Here is a 22301-nt window from a genome sequence, read left to right on the forward strand (position 1 = left end):
TTCAGCCCGACCCTTGAGGAAGAAGCGGAAAGGGAAGTACTAGCCCTACAGGAACCAAAAGCTACACAAAAATGGATACTCCATACAGATGGAGCAGTAAATATACGAGGTGTAGGCCTAGGAGTAGTATTGACCAAGGAGATAAAGTAGCACAAGCAGTAAGATGGAATTTCAAATCAACCAATAATGAAGTGGAGTATGAGGCATTAATCACAGGATTAACTGTAGCAAGAGACATGAAGATACAATAACTAAAGGTGATATCAGATTCCTTACTCATGGTGAACCAAATTAACGGGGAATACGCAGCAAAGGACGCCAAGATGGTAGCCAACCTGGAAGTAACAAAGAAGCTGATCAGAGAATTCAAGGAATTCAAGATAGAACAAGTACCCAAGAACTTGAACACCGAAGCAGACGCCTTGGCCAATTTGGGATCAAACATTAATCCCGATGAGTTTGGAGCTATACCACTAGTGCACGTACTCTCACCAGCTATAGAGAAGGAATCAACCATGAACGTTTATGAAGTACAAACGGATCCTACAAAAAAGGAAGAGAGAAGTTGGACGAAACCTCTCAAAGAGTACCTTCTAGACCAAACAACACCAACAGGAAAGGTGGCAGCACAAGCACTCGCCTTGAAAGCCTCAAAGTATTGTTTAATTAGCAACGTACTCTTCAAAAAGTTTGCAGCAGGACCCTTATTACAATGTTTAGAAAAAGAAGAAGCACAACAAGTTCTACAATCACTACACAGTGGCGAATGCGGAAACCATTCAGGAGGGAGGAACCTAGCCAACAGAGCACTCAGAATGGGATACTACTGGCCTAGCATGAGGAAAGACACTGAGGAATTCTCCAAGAAGTGTCTGGCTTGTTAGAAACTGTAGGGAATAATTTCAAGCTTTTAAATCCCACTAGCTTGAACCCCACTGTGATCATACACTAAAGTACGATGGCGTCCAAAAGGGAAGAAGATAGAGCAAAAGAGTCGCCAACAAGTTTTTTTAGGAACTTGTAAACCGTTCATGAGGTGAAGGTTATACCCCTTAACGATCCAAGAGATCGTCAACTCCATAAGGTCTTGAACCAAATAAGGGTTCGGGGATGAAGGTACAAATCCAACCTAAAAGAGATTGAACCTGCCCTAATAATAGGCCTTTACTTTATTCTGATCGTATTCGTGTGCGCTTTCTGACTAACATGCAATCAATAGGATTAACCCTAAACCTGTTTAATCTATGTTGGTTGAGTTTTGATGCACAAATAAATTTATTATTGGCGATCACTTGAATTATAATCACAATTAACCCTAAACAAGATTATTAAATATCTTATTAAGCGTGATTACAAGTACCAATTCCCTTTAACATGCAATAAAGGTGTGATCAAGCAATAATAACAAATAATATATCAAGCAACATAATAAATTATCAATATCATGAATAATAAAATTATAATCATAACAATAATAATCATAAATAAAATAATCATCATCAAAATAATAATAATAATATTCATAATCATCATAAATTATAACAATTATAATCATAATCATGTTCATGTTAATATCAAAGCATAATAATAGCAAGATCCTAGGCATGATACTAACAAGATTAATAACAAACCCTAGCATGTCACTAAGCAATAAAAATCAAATCTTTAGCCCTAACATGATACTAACAATTATAAATATTAGGAAGAACATAGGAAGCATCACAACAATCATATTTAATATTAAAATTACCCTAGACATGATACTAGGAATATCATAATAACAACATAAACATGATTTCTACATCATAATATCAATAAATCAATAAAGTACTTACTTTGATGCCTCGTACCTCTTTCTAATAACAAAATACACACGTTAGTAACTTCAAGGAAAATAATAAACAAACAATTAAATTAAATAATTGAAATAGAGATTTGGGACCAAACCCTCAGAAATTAAACCTTTCACGTCTAGGGCGAAGGCAACTTCGAATATGGCTAGGTGTTTCTAGATCTTGCGAATGCGGAATTTTGTATGTAAAAAGCAAAGAAAGAAGGAATTGAATGTTTAAGAGAGATGAATGATGGATGTAGATGATTAATGGTGAATGAAATCCATTGGTCCCTGAAAACGGAGTTTTTAATACGATATTTATAGAGAAAATCAGCCAAAAAGATAAATTAAACAAAACAGAGCTGGCGCCAACCCTGGCTAGCTGGCGCCAGGCACCAGCACTAGCGCCAGGCGCCAATGGCTAGCGTTAGGCGCCAGGCCTGGTTCCAGGCGCCAAGGCCTGGGGTTAGGTGCCAAGCCTGATTCCAACGCGTTTTCGAAAATCCGATAAGTTTACCGTACTGGAGGATAAAATAATATAATTTCCTCGAAAATGCTATTTGATTTTGATTAAAACTCTAAAAAGTCAACAAAAGTCAATTTATCAATGCTAATTGAATTAGGAATGAAAATAACCTTCTAGAAGAATCTAGAAAACTAAAACCATTCCTAATTGCATTAGGAATGATAAATCATATTAGTCCCTCCCCTAGATCATTGGGCCGTACATAAAGCTCAAACCGGGCCCAGTTTAGTAAATTGGCCATAACTTCCTCAATATTCATCGGAATTGGGCTTATAATATATCGTTGGAAAGGTCTTTGCAAGCCCCATCCAACTACACTACTATTGGACCCATATCATGGACCAACCAAACTGGATTGGCTGTTTTCTTAAAATAAGTTTTCAAAAACAGAAAGAAGAGAAAAGAAATAAAAACTATCCGCAACACTAGACCTTTCCACACTTTCGTTTCATTCGATTATGATTCGATGTGAAAGGTACTCATCACTGGGTTTGGTTTTGGGGAGACACAAATGGGTGTCTACAGAAACACGTACCTCTAACACACAAACCATCTGAAGAGCTGCACCCAACACTGACACCTTGGCCATTTATGAAGTGGGGAATGGACATAGTGAAGCTACCTCCATCATCAGGGCAGAGAGTGTACTTCTTAGCAATGACGAACTATTCTCAATATGGATTGAAGCAGAAGCATAAAAGGACATCAAAGATAAACATGTCATCTCATTTATCAAAAGGAACATCTTAAGCAGATTTAGAGTACTAGTAGAAATCATTACAGACAACGGGTCTCAGTTCATCAGCAACAAAACAACAAAGTTCTGCAAAGAATGGAACATCTTCCTCATCACGTCTACAGCGAGGTACCTCCAAGCAAATGGGCAAGCAGAGTCGAGCAACAAAGTCCTAATAAGCAACATGAAGAAAAGACTTGAAGGTGCAAAAGGAAGATGGGCGGATGAGCTACCCAACATATTATGGGCAGACAGAACAACTCTAAAAGGTGCTATAGGACACACTCCTTTCTCACTAGTGTACGGATGGAAAGTAGTGATCCCAACAGAAGTAGAAGTCCCCACTGCAAGGTACGGATTAATGACAGAAGAAAGGAATCAAGCCGAACTGATACATAATCTAGATACCGTAGAATAACTTAGAGAAGATGCAAGAATGAGGATGGCAGCCTACCAGCAAGAAGTAGCAAGGTCTTTCAACAAAAACGTCAGAGCAAGAGTTTTCAAAGTAGGAGATTGGGTCCTCAGAAAGGTATACGAAAACACCAGGGAAGTAAATGCAGGAAAGCTAGCACCCAACTGGGAAAGACCCTATGAAATCATCAAGGTAGTAGGTAACGAAGCCTACAGACTCAGGAGCGCAAAAGGAAAAGAGGTACAAAGAAGCTGGAACACAGCACACTTAAAGCTCTATCATTTCTGAAGAGCAAAGGTACGTTGTTATCATTTCAAGTCTCTTTCATTTTCACAAAAAAAACAACAACAAAAACAGCATAAAAACAACAAAAACAAAAAAAAAGAAGAAAAGCAAAAAAAAAAAAAAAAAAAAAAAAAAAATCTCCAACAGATAAATGTAGCATGAAAGGTACTCTTCTTCACTTGAACTTAGTCAATTCATTTTATTTTCACTATGAGTACTGACTTTGGCATCGGAGGGCCATTGGGGAAACCCACGGCCACCCCTCGACCAATTCTATTTTGCAAGGATGACAATCGCATTACAATACGGAGCACAGAAAGGCATACACTACTTCAAACACCTATCCCTGTAGAACAAGTAAACGCCAACAGCGAATACATGTAAGCATTATTACACACACACTACAACTGTAGTACAACTGTAATACAAAGAAAAACATAAGTCAACACAAAACACGCATAACATAACAAACATTAAAATTACTTAGTTGCAAAATTGCAACAAAACAGGCAAAGCATCCAGCAGCAGCAAGGCAGCACAAAAACAAAATATCCAACTGCACTAAGGCAGTAAAAACAAACATAACTTAAAGAAAATAGATTTTGTTCAGAACAAATAGATGATACAACACCATTGAAACTAATTCTCCCCAATGTTGTCAACAGGAACCCTCTCTTCAGCAACAGATTTCGAGTTTTCAGGGCAATCCTTAGCATCCTCGTTCATAGGAGAGTTGACTTCCTCATCAGCATAGCTCAAGAGCAATGTGCCAGGAGCAGTAGTCCCTATAGGAAAGGTCTTCTCAAAAGCAGACTTCTCAACAGCATAGTCCCACACTTCATGCTGATAGTCCTCCATCATCTCCAAGCGTGCCATCCCAAAGTAATATCTAGCTGCATCAAGAGAGTCATTCGCAACATCCTTCAAAGTACTCTTCAACCCATCCCGCTCAGCAAGGCACTCCTTGTGTTTGGTCCTTTTAGCTTTCAGAGCGTCAGTGGCAGCTTTGTACTTATCAGCAAGGGCATCACTGATAGAGGAATAAACAGGTTGTCAATTGTCTATCCCTAGATCAAACACAATTTATAACTACCTAAACAAACCTAATACAAGTATAAAGCAAGTATAGGGTCGAACCCAAAGGAGTGAGTCGGTATTAACTTTAGCCTAAAACAAGCTACTTCGAAGATTGTAGTGAGAAAATGGTTGGTACTATGGTAACAAAGCTAGATTGATCAAGTAATTCAAGAAACTAAACACTAGGGATGTAGGTTCCACATGCAAGTTCAATAATCATGCTAATTGATAGTTCATTCAATTGATTCAAGCATTGCAAAGGACAAACAATAGTAGCAATCAAAAGAATTCAAAAGCTATCTCCTAAAGGCCAAGCTAGGGGTCACTATGAATAGCTAATCAAGGAAAATCACAATCAAACTCAATCAATTATAACAATTCTCAAATTGATAGTTCATGTCATTAAGAATTGCAATGCAATCTAGATTAATCTTATAGGTTGATCACTCCTAATCTAATTGCAACAATTCAATCAATCAATGATCATCAACTAGCACAAATTATCAATCAAGCATGCTTCCCCTTCTCCCTAGCAACTAATCTACTCACTAATCATGGTGTAACTCAAGAACAAATCACTAGAAATTGCATTTATCATCATTCTAAATTAAAATCAAGAGAAAACAATATCAACTACAATATCAAATTCAAATCCAAGGAAATCAAACAATCAAACATGAATCTAAAACAAACAAGTAAAGAGATGAACTAAAAGAAGAGATTCTCACTAATATTAATGATTGAAGATGAAGAAATCCAAGCACAATTGAACCAATGTTGAAATACAAATCCAAATCTAAGAACTTCTCTCTAAATTCTCTCTCTAAAACTAAGCTAATGATTTATAACCAAAGAAGGATAACAGGATCCTCGCGCCCTCTCTAAGAAATCCCGCGCCCGTGGGGAAATGGGTACGGAACTCATAACAAATTCCGCGGGCTGTCTGGGCAACACCCGCGCCCGCGGCAAAAGCTACCGCGCCCGCGTTAAGGGCGCGGCGAATCCCCTGCTCCCAAAGAGTAATCAGAGGCCAGCGGTCTCTCCAATCTGGAGCGTACTCTCCAGTCTAACCGCGCCCGCGGGGAGCCCGCGACCAGACTACGGAGAGTTCCTAGTCGATTTTGGCTAATTTGGTGCAACACATCCCGCGCCCGCGGCCTTCAGGACCCGCGCCCGCGGCAACCTGGCAAAGGCTGATGCCCTCTCCAAGGCCTCTATAAGCCCTCTCTGAGCCCTCTCCAAGCAGATTGCTTCCTCCTTGCTTAGTCAATATAGCTCATCTTGATCCCTTTGCAAAGACAAATCCTAGGTACCTACAAGAGCAAACAAAGGAAAGGAATAAAAGGGCCAAATAAAAGGAAAACACGAAGAAAACATGAAAAACACAAAGAAAGAAGGAAGGAGAGGAACTAAAGGAAAAAGGACCAAAAATAAGATAAGAAAGCATGAAAAAGGGATGAAATCATCCTAAAAGACTACCTTATGAGTGCCATAAATGACACTCATCAAATTCCCCCAAGCTAGACTTTTGCTCGTCCTGAGAAAAATAAAGGCTAAAAAGGAAAAAGAAGGGCTTATTCAAAATAAAAAGAAAAAGAAGGAGGTGAGAATATACACTAACTCACTTTGGTAGGAATCACGGTCAATTTTAGCAACAAAAGACAAGCCATTTAAACCCCTAGATCGCCCTAGAGGACGAGTGATGCTCTCGTAAAGGTTTCCTAGAGATAACCTATAACTCTTATTAAGCAAATCAAAAGAAGCGAAAATGAGGCAAAATATAAGAATAAAGAGCAAAGTTTGAAAAACAATTAATCAAAAATCTTTGTGAAATGGACTTTACAAAGTGACTATAATTCAAATGAATAACAATCTTTCTAAAGTTAATCATGGTATGCACGTTATAAGATACCTAAGGTTGATTGAAACATAAATATGCTAAGCATAGGAACTTGTTGTCACACTCCACTTTCATCCCAAACGATCTTACCGTGTTCCCCCTACTAATCTCATATCTCCCCTTAGTGAGCATCTCATGGGTTCCGCGAAGGAACCGGAAAAAGATCAAATTTTGGGCTACTCGACATCTTGACCACGCATCCCCTTTCCTTAGGCTATAACCTATGATTCCCTCCACCGATGAATGACTCAGCCCCTAGGTCAAAAGGTCTTCCCAAAGGTTGTAACGTAAGACAAAAAGGTTTAAGGTAGGCTAAATTTAAAATTTGGTGGTTAACCTAAATTGTGAAGCAAAGACTGCGCATTTCTTTACACCATAACCAAGCAATCACAAAACAAAAATACCAACACCCCCAAGCTTATTCAAAGCTAAGATCACAAACATATACACAAAAAGCGTGAGAACGCTTCCCCCCAAGCTTAAATGGAGCATTGTCATCAATGCTCAAAAAGGAAGAATACTCACATAAAAATATTTTTGCATTTTTGCATTTTTCACTTTTTTTTTTCATTTTTCTTTATTAGTACTTTGTCCTCGCCTCTTTTAACTTTGGACGGCCTTTTCAACTTTGCACTTGCTTTGTCCTTGCCTTTTTCTACTTTGGACGGCCTTTTCATTTATTCACTTGTCATTATTCACAAAATATACACAACACAAACTTACTTTCAAGAGAACTAAATATCCAAACTCCTCCACCACAAACTCCAACAATAATGAACAATTGCTTCACAAAAACCAGGAATGGAAACGAAAATGAAACAAAAGGCTCAAGATCTAGAGATGTGGCTTGAAAAGAAGGGAAAAAGGCTCAAAGGGTTAGCAAGTAGGCAAATGTAAACCCAAAAACCGAAGAAAATAAATAATATCCTAGAAAAGAAAAATTACCACCCCGAAAAGATGCCTTTGTCCTCCCTAGGTGGTTCGGTCTCAGTCTTGGGAACCATAAGTCAAGATTCTAGATTAGGTCCGCAATAGTCAAGGATCCACGCCGCTCATACAAGAATATGTTGAAAGCTTGAAAAAGTATGAATCTCACATGGTTGTAGCAAAAACTCACTAAGGTTATCAAATCGAAGATAGGGAGCAACTACCAAACAAGCCACAAACAAGTAGAATCCGGCTTCATGATCCCCCTAGTTCTAGACAACTACCTTAGCATGCTTTATCCTAGAATCTACCAAACGTATTCTCAAACCGTGCATACCATGACCACCTAGTAAGATTATTATTCAAAAGCAAGAGTCCATTGTTTTCAAGTCCAAGTCAAAATAGAAAGAGTGAAAAATAAAACCTCAAAAAGCTATGTACAAAACCAAGAACAAAGAGAAAAGAAAAGAAAAGAGAATAAAAGTTGTAAAGCAAAGATAAAGGAAAAGTAGGAGAACAAAGAAAGGGACAAAGATGCAATCATAACACGTATTTCCCAATCGACATACAAGCGATCAAATGGCCACATCGCCAAAGACCCCAAACACACTAGGTGTTATAATCATACATCCTCAAACCGTTCAACTCCCCTAAAACTAATCTTAATCTAAGCAACCAAGAAAAGTAAAGGAATAAAAGTAAAGAGATAAAACAAGAAAGGTCTCACCAAGTGTCCAAGCTATGCTACAATAACCAAGGGGCAAGAACGACCTCCTTCAAGAAGCTTCGAAGACCAAAGCATAAGCTACGAGCAAGGTGAGAAAAAGAAAAGGACTATATACAAAATGACATTGTTAGTAACTTCCAAACAAAAGCAAACAAAAGAAAGCTTACTTGAAAACTATGTACAAAAACCTAAAGAAACCATCATCATCATCACGATCAAAAGAAACCTTAAAACATCATCATCAAAATCAAGACAACAAGACAAACATCATACAAACTAGACTACCAAGAGCGAAGCAAGAAAAATCCACCAAAGCCTTTTCAAACACATCCCCATGAGTCCAAGGTGCCTCCCTCAAAACCTACCCTAAAACATCCTTTTTGATTCTCCCCCCTCACAAAATAAGGGCATCGACCGCGATGCTCAAAAACATGCAAAGCTAAAAAGGGAGGAAACAAAAAGGGAATCAAACAACCAAGGGGGAAATATTGGCCATTAGGGCCGGCACCACCATCACCCACATCCCAACCTTCGGTAAAACCGGGAGGGAACCCATAACGACCCTTGAAAAGGTCAAGTTGGGATGTGGACAATTGGTCAAATGGCTCAGGCTTCATACAGAGCTCGGGGTGAGTGGGGTGAACATAGTAGTAGTCGGGGTCACCCCGATAATTACTCCCCCCCGAAACCCGGTAGTCAAAATGACCAGACTCATCTGGGAAGTCGTGCCTTGGCTCATCGGGGTGTGTATCCCCGGGCCAATAGGGATGCATGGGGAGGTTGTCACCACCCCAGGATGGCATAGGCCCTTGTTGGGGCGGCACATATGGGTAGTTCACCGGAGGAGTGACCTCCCCCCGGCCTACGCACACTAGCGTCATATAGGGCGCTAGTTTGAAAAGACAAGGTTTGATGGTTGAAATACATACCTTGCATGCTCAATTGCATGCGCTCCATATGCTCTCGCATAGCCTCCATCTCGCGGAGATAGGAATCTCCTTGGTAGTCATGTTGTTGATGTTGTTGTCTTCTTCTTCTTCTTCTTCTTCTTCTTTGCTGCGGTTGTTGCTGTTGTTGTTCATGTTGAAATTGTTGTTGTTGTTATTATTCTTCTTCTTCTTCTTCTTCTTCTTCTTCTTCTTCTTCTTCTTCTTCTTCTTCTTCTTCTTCTTCTTCTTCTTCTTCTTCATATCATCCTCAACTTTCCCATTGTCCATAGGAATCCTCCAAACAATCCTAGCATCTCGAGTAATTAAGGTGGCGGCCGGGTTTGGGAGTAAACAATGGTGCACATTACGCACTAGCCAAGAATAAACAACGTCTCTCTTAGTTCTATTAATGAAGCGCAAAGTGTTAAGTTGCTTCAAATCTAGATACATGTCTTCACTCCCTCCAACCGGAGTGCAAGACTTCAAGAAACGTTCTTGCTTGAAATAATACACCAATCTAGTAACCATACCTGCACAATGTATCTCACCTATTTTCTTCCCATTAATGATTTCCTTGCAACAATCCATAAAAATGTACCCAAAATTCGACCTCGGTCCCAAATCCGGCCTTGTAGCCATCCAAAGAACCAAGATCTCCTCCCTCGAAAGCTTCCTAAGATCTTGCTTATTAAACATGGCATAGCCAAGAACCCGATGAAGAATTCTAAGAGCTGGGTGAATGATCTCACTAGCAAGCGAATTTTTAGAGTCAAACACCTTCTTTTGAGAAATTTTTCTCCATCATGTAACCTCATTGTAATCGGACTTGAGAAGGGAAACCAAAGGCTCATAGATGTCGGCATTGGGATTGAAGCCAAGGGCTTTATTGAATTCGGCAAGGTTCATGGTATGCTTGGAATTGAATAGTTGGAAAGAGATGATATAGTCGTTATCCCCTGCCCTATTATACACAAAGGTAGAGAAAAACTCAATGCAAGGCTAGGTTCTCGGAGAAGACTTTACAAACTCATCCAAACAAAGGTTACAGAGTAGGATGTCAAGATGGGCATCAACTCCTAATGTGACCATATCATCGGGAAGATAGTTGCAGGTAGGTCTAAATTTTCGGGATTTCATTTTGTTATAGATTGGGACATGTTTAGACCGATTGTGAAATTTGAGAGGGGGAAAGGAGGAGGTGGGGTATCATCTTGAGCAGTTTGGTTGAGAGGAGGTTTGGTGTTTGAAGGTTGGACATGAGAGGATTGGCCTTGGGAGGATTGGCTGGGGGATTGGTTAGAACGTTTCTTGCTACTCTTAACCTTCCTTAACAAATCCATAGTCACAAGTTCAACCAACACAAGAAACTACACAATCACCCAAAATCAACTCCAACACTACCACCAATTTTTCAAACCACCTTCACAATACCACCCAAAACCACCACAAACTACAAAGTACCTTTTAAAAGCAACAAAACAACCAAAAATCCAAACAACAAACAACAACATTAACAATCCATCTCAAAAAATAAGCATAAATCACTCAAAACAATTCCAAAACCACCATACAAACAACCATAAACATCATAGTCATTCTTAATCAAGGCAAACCAAAACCAATGTATAATAATCAATTAAAATTGACAAAAATAAAACAAAGGCTAGAAGTATACCAAGATTGAAGACTCAAACAAAGCTCAAAAGACTCGAATTTCCTAAAAAACCACGAGAAAAGAGACTAATCTTGATGGAAATGGAGTATAAAGGAAATTGTAATGGAAAATTGAGTGAAAACAAGGAAGAACTGAGTGAATTTGTGTGAGAATGACAATTTGGGGGTTAGGGTTTGAGAGGAGGAAGAGAGAGAAAGGGGAAAATAAAGGGGGAATTGAAAAATAAGAGAGGAGAGAGAGAGAGAGAGGAGCAAACCGGCCCTCTTGTAACCCAGCAAGCCGCGCCCTCTCCTGATTTCCCCGCGCCCACGGAGAATCGCCCACGCCCGTAGAGATACCGCGGGGCAACCGCGGGACCATCCTGGAAAAATTACTCGATTTTACCTTTAACTGGGGTCGCGCCCTCTCCATATTTGCCGCGCCCGCGGGGAGCCCGCGGGACAACTACGGAGAGTTCCTGATCCTTTTTTGACAAAATATGTCGCGCCCTCTCCAATTATCCCCGCGGCCTCTCTAAGACACTCGCGCCCGCGGGGAGACCGCAGGAAGTTCCTGATCGGATTTCCCTTCTTTTAAAGCAAGGGCACCCGAGGCCTCTCCAAGCCCGCGGGGTGCCCTCTCCCCTGCACTCCAAATTCTCCTTTTGCCATCCTCATCAAACACATTAAGTCCATAGTTGATGAATGAAGGCAACCTACAAAACAAACCAAAAACATAAGGAAAGGTAAGAGCAAAAATCAGCAAAGAAAAATAAAAGAAAGGAAAGAAAAGAGAATAGAGGTGAGAATCCGGGTTGCCTCCCGTAAGCGCTTTTGTTTAACGTCGTTAGCTCGACGTTTACCACCCATTCAAGGTGGCTTGAAAAGAATCATTTTGTGAATAAGACCAACAAACACTCCATCAAAATATCTCTTGAGCCGATGACCATTAACCTTAAAAGAAGATGAGGAATCCAAAGGAGAAATCTCCACGGCACCATTAGCAAAAACAGCTTTTACCAAGAAGGGGCCACCCCATCTTGACATGAGCTTTCTGGGAAATAACTTCATTCTTGAATTGTAGAGGAGGACTTTATCACCAACACAAAACTCTTTCTTCTCAATAAGCTTGTCGTGAGCTTCCTTGGAACAAGCTTTGTAGGTGCTAGCATAATCGTAAGCATCAAGTCTAAGCTCCTCTAGCTCATGAAGATCCAACCACCTTTTCTCCCCCACACTTTCTAAATCAAAGTTTATCTTCTTTATTTCCCACAAAGCACGGTGTTCAAGCTCCACCGAGAGATGGCATGATTTGCCATAGACAAGGCGATATGGAGTGGTGCCAATAGGTGTCTTGAAAGCCATTCTGTAAGCCCAAAGGGCATCATCCAACTTGTTCGACCAATCCTTTCTATTCCTTGCAACCTTCTTCTCAAGAATAAGCTTTATTTGACGATTAGAGACCTCGACTTGGCCACTCGTTTGAGGATGATGTGGAAGGCCGAAGCGTTGATGAACCCCATGTTTCCTCAACATCTTTTGGAAGGCATTGTGAACAAAATGAGAACCGTTATCGCTTATCACAGCCTTAGGCACACAACCAAACCACTACTACAAAATCCACTGATTTTTGACGCTATTCATTCGACGCTGTCAATACACCGTCAATGGAAAATTTGGTTCCCGCGTTTTCTCGACGCTTTTCAGCGTCCTCACTTATTATTGACGTTAAAAGGCGTCCAAAGTAATAATCACGTGATAAGCACATGTGCTCTAGCTTTAGAACTTATACAAAATTGGGGGAAAACAACAAAATCGCTCGTCTATACTCTCCGATAATTAAAACCCTAGCCTTTCACTCATTTCTCTCATCAATTCATCTCTCCAAAATCGCTAACCCAGTAACAAATTAAACTGAATGATGCTCTTTGGTTTCATAATATTTGGTATTATAATTGTTTTCAAGTATTATCTCCTTTCTCTCTGGATTTTGATGTTAAGGGTTTTTGTTTTAATGCTTTATTCCGATTTTGATTTTTTTCTGAGATATTTTTCTTAATATATCATGGAGGATGAAGAGATTTTGAAGTCTCTTTACAAAAAACATATATAATCGGATGTTCACACACTGACCCAAAATGTCGTTGAGCTCATCCTTGCCTTTACTTCCGAGTAATTTCTTGCATCTAACTTACTTCTTGTATATTAGTTGAGTTATACTTTAGTTGAATTCTGTTCATTTTGGTTTAAGTTTGTTTGTTTTTTGAATTAAGAATTTTGTTGTTAATTGAATTTATAAAATTTAGACCTAGAAACCATGCACATGGTGCGGTGGTGCCTATGGTGTCAAGTTTTGTCTTCAGATAAAGGTCTCACCTGCACATTTTGGCTGGGGAAGTCCAATTCTCTGAAGTTGGGACCATTATTAGACCAAAATGAAATGTTATCGATTCTATTTTTTCTTTTCCAAGTAGTAAATTATAGCAGGACCAAATTAATTAATTGATTAAATTGTTTAACCGTCTCTAGACAACCCATTTAATGTATCTTATTTTCACTTCATGTCTCTCCATGTGATGTATTATTAGTTAAATTAGAGTGTATTAGTGGTGACATTGTGAATCGGCAGTCTTGCGATTGAAATTTGTGCTTTTGTATATGTATTAATCTGTATATTCAAGTCTTTTTATATATAAAAAGATGCTGATATTGATATAAGCTGTAGTGTATATGTAGATATATTAATCTAGTGGAGTAGTGGTTACATGTAATTATTACTTACTAGTGTGTATGGATGATGATTAGATGTGAAATTTTTTATGTATACTAGCTTAGGATAAGAAAGGCTTGTCTCTTATCTTTTCTTGTAGAATGTATTAAACTTTTAATTCTCTTTTTGTGTGTGGTCTTTAGATTTTACTCATATTAGTGGTCTTTTTTTTTTCCGAAGAAAACTCATATTAGTGGTCTAGTAGAGGTAAACTTAATATTAGTGTTAATTTTTAATCTTCACACAAAAAGTTAGTACCTCGATTGTAACTCATGACATTAGAGTCGATCACATTTTTAATTCTTAAGAAGGTACAATATTAATCAATAAAGATTCTAATCTTGTAAGCATGGAGTATGAATTCTAACATTTAACTTCCTTTTTTAATTTGGATCTCCTTATCTCTCATGTCAGGTTGTATTTAACTTCTAATCTTCTATCCATTTGGTGATACAATACAAGATTAGAAGTTGAAGCTACTGAGTATTTTATGGACAATGTGCACCACTGGCTTTGAGCCTCTGCTAACTGCCATTATTAGCACTTGGTTTGGGTGTAAGATAAGATTGTGATTACTTTATTTTAGTTCAGGTTCTTTTCCCACTATTTATCTTCACACAAAATTTAATTTGCCCTTCTTAACACAAATATTTCACTCATAGAATTGGCTTTGATACTTGTACTGAATTAATGAGTGTTAAGTCATTGATAGTTTGTAAAAAAAATTGGATTGCCTACTTGAACTTACTCCAACAAGATTTTTGTCCCATACAACATCCATGGTGATTAATTTTCAACGAGTGCTCATATTCTCATCCATTTTACGGGTACTATTGATCCTCTATGGAGATTATCTTTTATTTTCTGATGTTACTACTTTGATGTCTTTTGAGAAGTCTTCTTTCAAAAGGACCATGTATCGTTATTCACCATCGCTCGCCTTTCTACTCGTACCAAATGAGGTTTTTCATCAATCTCGGGGGAAATAGTTATTCTCAGCTATAGGTATGAAAGAATCTTCCCAACAGCTACTAGGTTTTACCTGTAGATATCAAAAATTCAATTTCTTTGTGATGCATCTTATCTCTGCTCTTTTTTTAATGTATATTCCTCAAGTATGTGGAAATAGATTATTTCATTCTAAACACTTGAAATTTTGGCATTTAATTTTGGTTGAGCTTTTGCTTTTGGTTTAGGATGACCAATTTTTATGATATTGTGAATTTGCTTGCATTCTTTTTTATTAATTGTGGTGGAGCTTAATGTATATCATTAGAAATATGAGAAATTTCTAATCCATTGTTGTGGTTAACAATTTATTTGTCATAACTTCTATTGTGGTCTTGCTATTTTCAGATTTGGGAGTGTACTAGGAAATAAATATGTTGTGCACAATATTTGGTCATTATCTGAGTTGCAACATTTCTAATCTACAGATTTGCTAGTAAACTACTTAATTCGTTCCATTTTTAAGGTTCGTGGAGTACCAGAGAAAACATGCTCTTATTGTAGAGTATAAAAGACTTGAACAACTAATAAATGAGATTATATGGCTGTAGTTTGCTAAGTGAATGCTTTCTGACAGATACAAGTATAGTAAGTGGCACTTGATATTTGTACATGTCAGTTGATTTACATGTATAATTTTTAACCGCATTTCTTGCATGCGGTGGTGCAACTTACCATGTTCTACCAAACTTGATTTGTCTGTTTATTTCATTTTTACTGGAATATATGACTGTAAGCCATTATAGATTTTTTTTCTTGAGCATATTGTATTAATTTGATATAATTTTGACTTCTGATTTTCTGTTCTTATCGGTCTACAGGGATGGTCTACCAAGCTGCAATTTGGTATGGACTTATTGTCGACTTTTGAATATATCCTACTTTGTATTATATATGCACTTCCATTATGTTATTTCTTGATCCACATCCAATCTGGTCAGAAGCCCCATGCTTGTGAATTGGAGCTCTCATCAAGAAAAATCACCTCAATGCTTAAATGATACAGACCCAAAGTCTTCGTGGACTGTGCTTGTGAGCTTTTTTCAGGCACTAGGATCCTGTTTGGATTGATATCAGCTGCTGTCTTCCTTGGTTTTACTGGTCTCTTATATTATTTATACGGGTGGGAATTTATGTACGAGGCACTTCTTTACCATCTTACACTAACTCATCTTAGGCACAATTTCTCCATATATCTCTACCACATTTAAGTTCATTATGAGCATAAGTTCTCAATACTAGAAAAGCAAGTCTCTTTCTTGCAACAGTTTTCAGTTTAGCTGGTTCTTATATTCAAATATGTCATGGATCTTCCCTTCTGCTTTCTTGGGCAGAAAGTGGCATTTGTAAGCATTTAATTAATAAGCTATATTTCCAGGGAGAGGTATTGTTGAAGTATTCTGTTTTTATATTGCCTTGATTTATTGATAGTTTTTATATTTTCATTCTTATTCGGACTATATTGTTATCATGTGGCAGTGGCTAGAATGGGCGTGAAAATGGCAAAGCATCTGGGACATGAGAGAATTGTGCTATTTAAAGATTTCAATTAGTGATTCCGAATTTGTTCCACTACAACTAGTCATGAATAAAGCATAAGTTGGAATTGTACTTGTTGTAATAGAAAACCCATTACTATGAGATATTGTACATATGCTATAATGTATTTATATATGTAATAAAAAAAATTGGCATAAATTTGTTGTATATGTATCATTATTATTATTATTTTTTTGTAATAATAATATATTAGAAATATTTATTAGGGAATGAAATATTTTATTTTCGTATTCTAGATATTTATTTTTAAAAAAATTGGACAAGAAAAAGCGTCCCCAAATTAGAAAATATGGACAAGAAAAAGCGTTTCCAAAATGTTAAATAGCAAATGTATGAAAATTTGGACAAATAAAAGCGTCACCAATTTTAAGATTCTTGACGTGAAAAAGCGTCACCAAAGTTAAGAAAGTGCGCCAATTATGGCATATTGCGACACTTCGTATAAAAATTTGGACACAATAAAGCGTCGAAATTCGCGACGCTTTTTAGAAGCGTCGAGAAAGATTTTGCGACGCTTTTATGTGTCGAAAAAAAGGCTGAAAAGCGTCTAAAAAGCACGATTTTTGTAGTAGTGAACCTTGGGAAGATGATTTTTTTGAACAACTTCAACACTACTTTGTGGTCATTTGTTGGGGAAGAAATGGCCTCAACCCACTTAGAAACATAGTCCACAGCCACAAGTATGAATTGATTCCCGTATGAAGATGGGAATGGTCCCATGAAGTCAATCCCCTATACATCGAACACCTCCAACTCAAGAATAGGTTGTTGAGGCATCTCATTCCGCTTGGAGATATTCCCAACTCTTTGACATCGGTCACATGACCTGACAAAGCCCCATGAATCCTTGAAGAGATGTGGCCACCACAAACCACATTGAAGAACCTTAGTAGCGGTTTCGGAAACACCCATATGACCACCATTAGCATCCGAATGACACATCTTTAGAACACTTGGCACCTCTTCATTCGGAACACAACGCCTAAGCAAGCCATCAACCCCTCGTTTATACAAGATGGGATCATCCCACAAGTAATGTCTTGCCTCCCTCTTGAGTTTCTTTCATCGGTTCTTTGAGAAAGAAGGTGGAAACTCCCCATATGCTAGAAAATTTACCAAATCGGCATACCATGGGAGCTCCTTTACCTTAATGGCATACAAGACATCATCAAGCATTCTAACTTCAATTGGTGAGCCATAATCATGAATTTGATCACCCTCAAGGCGAGAAAGATGGTCCGCCACAACATTTTTCGCACCCTTCTTATCCCTAATCTCTATTTCAAAAGTTTGTAGTTCAAGCACCCAACGAATCAACCTTGGCTTGGACTCCTTCTTGGCAAAGAGATACTTGAGAGCCGCATGATCCGTGAAAACAATGGTCTTGGAACCTAACAAATAACACCGGAATTTCTCAAAAGAGTGAACAATGGCCAAGAATTCCTTTTCCATTGTTGTGTAATTCTCTTGAGCCCCATTTAGTGTCTTGGACATATAGTAAATCACATGAAGCTTATTGTCCACTCGTTGTCCCAAAACACCTCCAATTGCCCAATCACTAGCATCACACATCAATTCAAAGGGTAGATCCCATCTTGGGGCTTGAACAATAGGGGTAGAGATTAGGGCCTTATTCAACCTATTAAGTGCCTCCAAGCATTTACCATCAAACACAAACTCAAAATCTTTTTGAAGAAGATCATTAAGGGGCTTGGCAATGAGTGAGAAATTCTTGATGATTCTTCTATAAAATCCCGTATGTCCCAAAAACGATCTCACTCCCTTGACATTCACCGAAGGTGGAAGCTTCTCAATAACCTCGATCTTGGCCTTATCCACCTCTATTCCTTTATGAGAGATTTTGTGTCCAAGCACTATTCCTTCTTCCACCATGAAGTGGCACTTCTCCCAATTCAAGACAAGATTAACCTTCACACAACTTGCCAAACATTTCTCAAGATTCACAAGGGAATCTTCAAATGAAACCCCACCTACGGAGAAATCATCCATAAACACCTCCATTTCTTCCTCCAACATGTCTCCAAAAATTCTCATCATGCACCTTTGGAAAGTTGCGGGGGCATTACAAAGGCCAAAAGGCATTCTCCTATAAGCAAAGGTCCCATAGGGGCATGTAAATGTTGTCTTTTCTTGATCATCGGGGTGGATTGGGATTTGGAAAAATTCCGAATAGCCATCAAGGAAGCAATAGAACTTGTGCCTTATTAGTCTCTCTAGCATTTGATCAATGAATGGAAGGGGAAAGTGATCTTCTTGGTGGATGTATTTAGATGTCTATAGTCTATACAAATCCTCCAACCGGTGACCGTCCTAGTCGGAATGAGCTCAACTCTCTCATTCTTGACTACAGTCATACCCCCCTTCTTAGGAATGGCATGAACGAGAGAGACCCACCTAGAGCTTGAGATGGGGAATATGATTCCCGCATCCAAAAGCTTGGTGATCTCTTTTTTCACCACCTCTCCCATTTGAGGATGTAGCTTTCTTTTTCGTTCAATAAAAGGAAGGGTGCCTTCCTCAAGCGTTATGTGGTGTGTACAAAAAGCGGGGCTTATACCCTTAAGATCATCAATAGTATAGCCCAAAGCACCTTGGTGCTTTCTCAAGACACAACATAACACTTGAGCTTAGCTTTCACTCAAGGATGCACTAACAATTACGGGGTAAGTGGAATTTGGGCCTAAGAATTCATACCTAAGGTGTGATGGTAGAGGTTTGAGCTCTACCATAGGCACACCTTTACCTTCTATTTTTGCGGCCACTTGCAAAGCTTCTTGGCTTGAGATCTTCAAGCACATTTGTTCATCCACTTCCTCCATGCTTCCATTAAGCAATTCCTCATACATTGCCATCTCCTTGCATGGCGCACATACCTTATCTTTGTTCAACAAAACATTCTCAAGAGCATTGTTAGAGGTGAGCAAGTGCTCATGCATGGAAGACACAACATGATCAAGAAAGTCAATCATCATGCAATTTTCTAGAGAAGAACATGGATATTTCATGCTTTCATTCAAATCGAATTCTATGACCTCATCTCCTACCTTAAGCGAAATCTTTGCACTCTTGACATCTATCATAACACCCGAGGTAGCAAGAAAGGGTCTACCTAGAATGATAGGAATGGTAGCATCTTCATCCATTTCAAGTACAACAAAATCCATTAGGATCACAAACTTCCCAACCCTCAATGGAACATCTTCCACTTTACCTTTTGGAAACTTGATTGACCTATCGGCTAGTTGCAAGGTAATGTTGGAAGGTAAGAGTTCCCCTAGATCAAGTCTTTGATAAACCTAATATGGCATTAGGCTTACACTAGCTCCTAAGTCACATAGGGCATTTTTAATTTGCATTTTGTTAATAGCACAAGGGATAGAGAAGTTTCCGGGGTCTTTCAAATTGGGTGGCATTTTGTTCATGATGATCGCACTACAATTCTCAGTCAAGTTGATAGTCTCCACAGCATCACAAGTCCTTTTCCCACTCAAAATGTCTTTGAGGAATTTGGCATAGTTAGGCATTTGGTTGATCACATCGGTGAAAGGTAGAGAAAGATGAAGTTTTTTGAGCATATCAATAAATCTCCCAAATTGCTCATCCAATTTGTGTCTCATGAATTTTTGGGGATAAGGGAGCTTGGGTTTCACAATCTCTTTCTCCACTCTCACCTCTCTAGGTGTCTCAACCACAACCTCATCTAAAGATGCTCTATCTCCCTCATTCTCAACCAAAGCTTCCTTGGGGACCTCCTTGTCTTCACTCTTCCTAGGCAATATTTCCTCAAGAACCTTACCATTCCTTGTAACAATAGCATTCACGGGTTTCTTGGGATCTAGGCCTTGGGAAGGTAAAGAAGAAGGGATTGCTTGATCTTTCAAAGAATTAGCAAATTGAGAAATTTGGTTTTCTAGCATTTTGTTATGGGTCATCATCTCATTAAATTTCTTGTCACTAATGGCCATGTATGTGTTCAAAAAATTGGTTTGATTTACAATTATTTCCTCGAAATTAGTCCTAGAAAAATAAGGTTGTCATTAAGAATTTTCACCTTGAGTCTTTGGAACAAATCCTGGGGGAGGGGGCCCTTGAGAATTATTTTGAAAATTGCCCCTACCTTGATTGTTCCAATTACCCCTATTTTGATTTTGACCATAACCTTGATTATAGTTTCCACTACCTTGGTTATGGTTTCCATAAATTTGGTTTTGATTACCTTAATTTTGGTTTTGATTTTGACTACTATAACCTTGATTGTTATAGTTACCACGAGAACCTTGGTACCCTTGGTTCCTATAACCACCGCCTTGGTTATAGTTGTCAAAATTACCTTGGTTTTGGTAATTCCTATTCCATTAACCTCTTTGATTATCAAACCTTTGCACATTATTATTTGACACATAGTTCACATGGTCACTCTCATTGTTATCAAAATCATCACCACATTCCGGAGAAGCATTAGGACAATTAAAAGAGTCATGATCATAAGATCCAAATGCATCACAAAACAAGCAACCACTAGGCATATTATGTGAGGAGGGAAGGGGTTGAGAGTTAGAAAGAGTACCTCTCCCCTTAAATTGGGAGGGAAGATTCGAAGCTTGAATAGAAGAATATCTTTCCAATTTGGCCTTGATTGCGGTCATTTCTTTTCCCAAGTTTGTCATTTGTGAGGATAGGTTGTTGATCGCATTTAGATGGTCTATAGAGTACACCGAAGAGCCACTCTTGCTAGTTGAATCCCTCTCACCAACTTGCCAATCTCTAAAGTACTTCACCACATCCTCAATAATGTCCACCACTTTTTCCTCCGTCCTATTCATAATGGGACCTCCGACTCCCCCATCAAGGCATGATTTTCCTTGAGGACTTAGGCCACCATAGAAAATTTGAATGACTTGATAGGTTGGAATTCTGTGGTGGGGACACTCCCTTTGGTACTCTTTATACCTCTCCCATGCTTCGTAAAGGTTTTCATTAGGTCTTTGCTTGAACCCTTGAATCAAAGCTTTAGCCTCCGCCGTTTTCTTTTGTGGGTAAAAACGGGACAAGAATTCCTTGGTGACTTTGTCCCATGTTCTTAGGGAGTTTGGCTTTACCTCCTTATCCAACCACTCCAAGGCCCGGCCTATGAGGGATAAGGGAAACAACTTTAGCCGGATGAACTCTTGAGAAACTCCGTTTACTTTGATAGTATTGCAATACTTTTCGAACTCCTTGAGATGATTAAACGGACTCTCATTCTTAGCTCCGCTATATTGTCTCCTCTCGATCAAGGCGATCATAGCTGGCCTAATTTCGAAATCATTCGCCGGTGTTGTAGGCGGATCAATTACACTCTCAAACTTGTACGCACCGGGAATTCCCAATTCTTTCAAAGCAACTCTTGGTTGTTCTCCCATGTTTAGTTCTTCTTCAAATCCTTCTTTGCTTGAGGAACTAAACTCCAAGGATCGACTAGTAATTCTTCTCCTTGAGAGAGTCCTTTCGATTTCCGGGTCAAAAGGCACAATGGATCGATCACGAGCTCTATGCATGCAAAACTCAATGAAAATATTAGTAACACGGCTACAAATGTACCTTAAAGAAATAAGATCTTTTTGTATTTTTTCAATTAAAGTGAAGTAGACTCAACAACTAAAGCTAAGCACCAATATCACTCCCTGACAACGACGCCATTTTGATAGAGGAATAAACGTGTCGTCAATTGTCTATCCCTAGATCAAACACAATTTATAACAACCTAAATAAACCTAATACGAGTATAAGGCAAGTATAGGGTCGAACCCAAAGGAGTAAGTAGGTATTATTTTTAGCCTAAATCAAGCTACGTCAAAGATTGTAGTGAGAAAATGGTTGGTACTATGGTAACAAAGCTAGATTAATCAAGTAAATCAAGAAACTAAACACTAGGGATGCAGGTTCCACATACA

General features: G+C 38.6%; 1 pseudogene; it reads left to right on the forward strand.

Moving 5' to 3' along the window:
• Positions 1-15443: 15443 nt before the first annotated feature.
• On the forward strand, positions 15444-16145 carry LOC145629126 (GPI mannosyltransferase 1 pseudogene; annotated as a pseudogene).
• Positions 16146-22301: the final 6156 nt, after the last annotated feature.

Source organism: Chenopodium album, chromosome 1 (genome assembly GCF_948465745.1).
Source record: "Chenopodium album chromosome 1, dcCheAlbu1.1, whole genome shotgun sequence".
In the NCBI taxonomy this organism is placed as follows: domain Eukaryota; kingdom Viridiplantae; phylum Streptophyta; class Magnoliopsida; order Caryophyllales; family Amaranthaceae; genus Chenopodium; species Chenopodium album.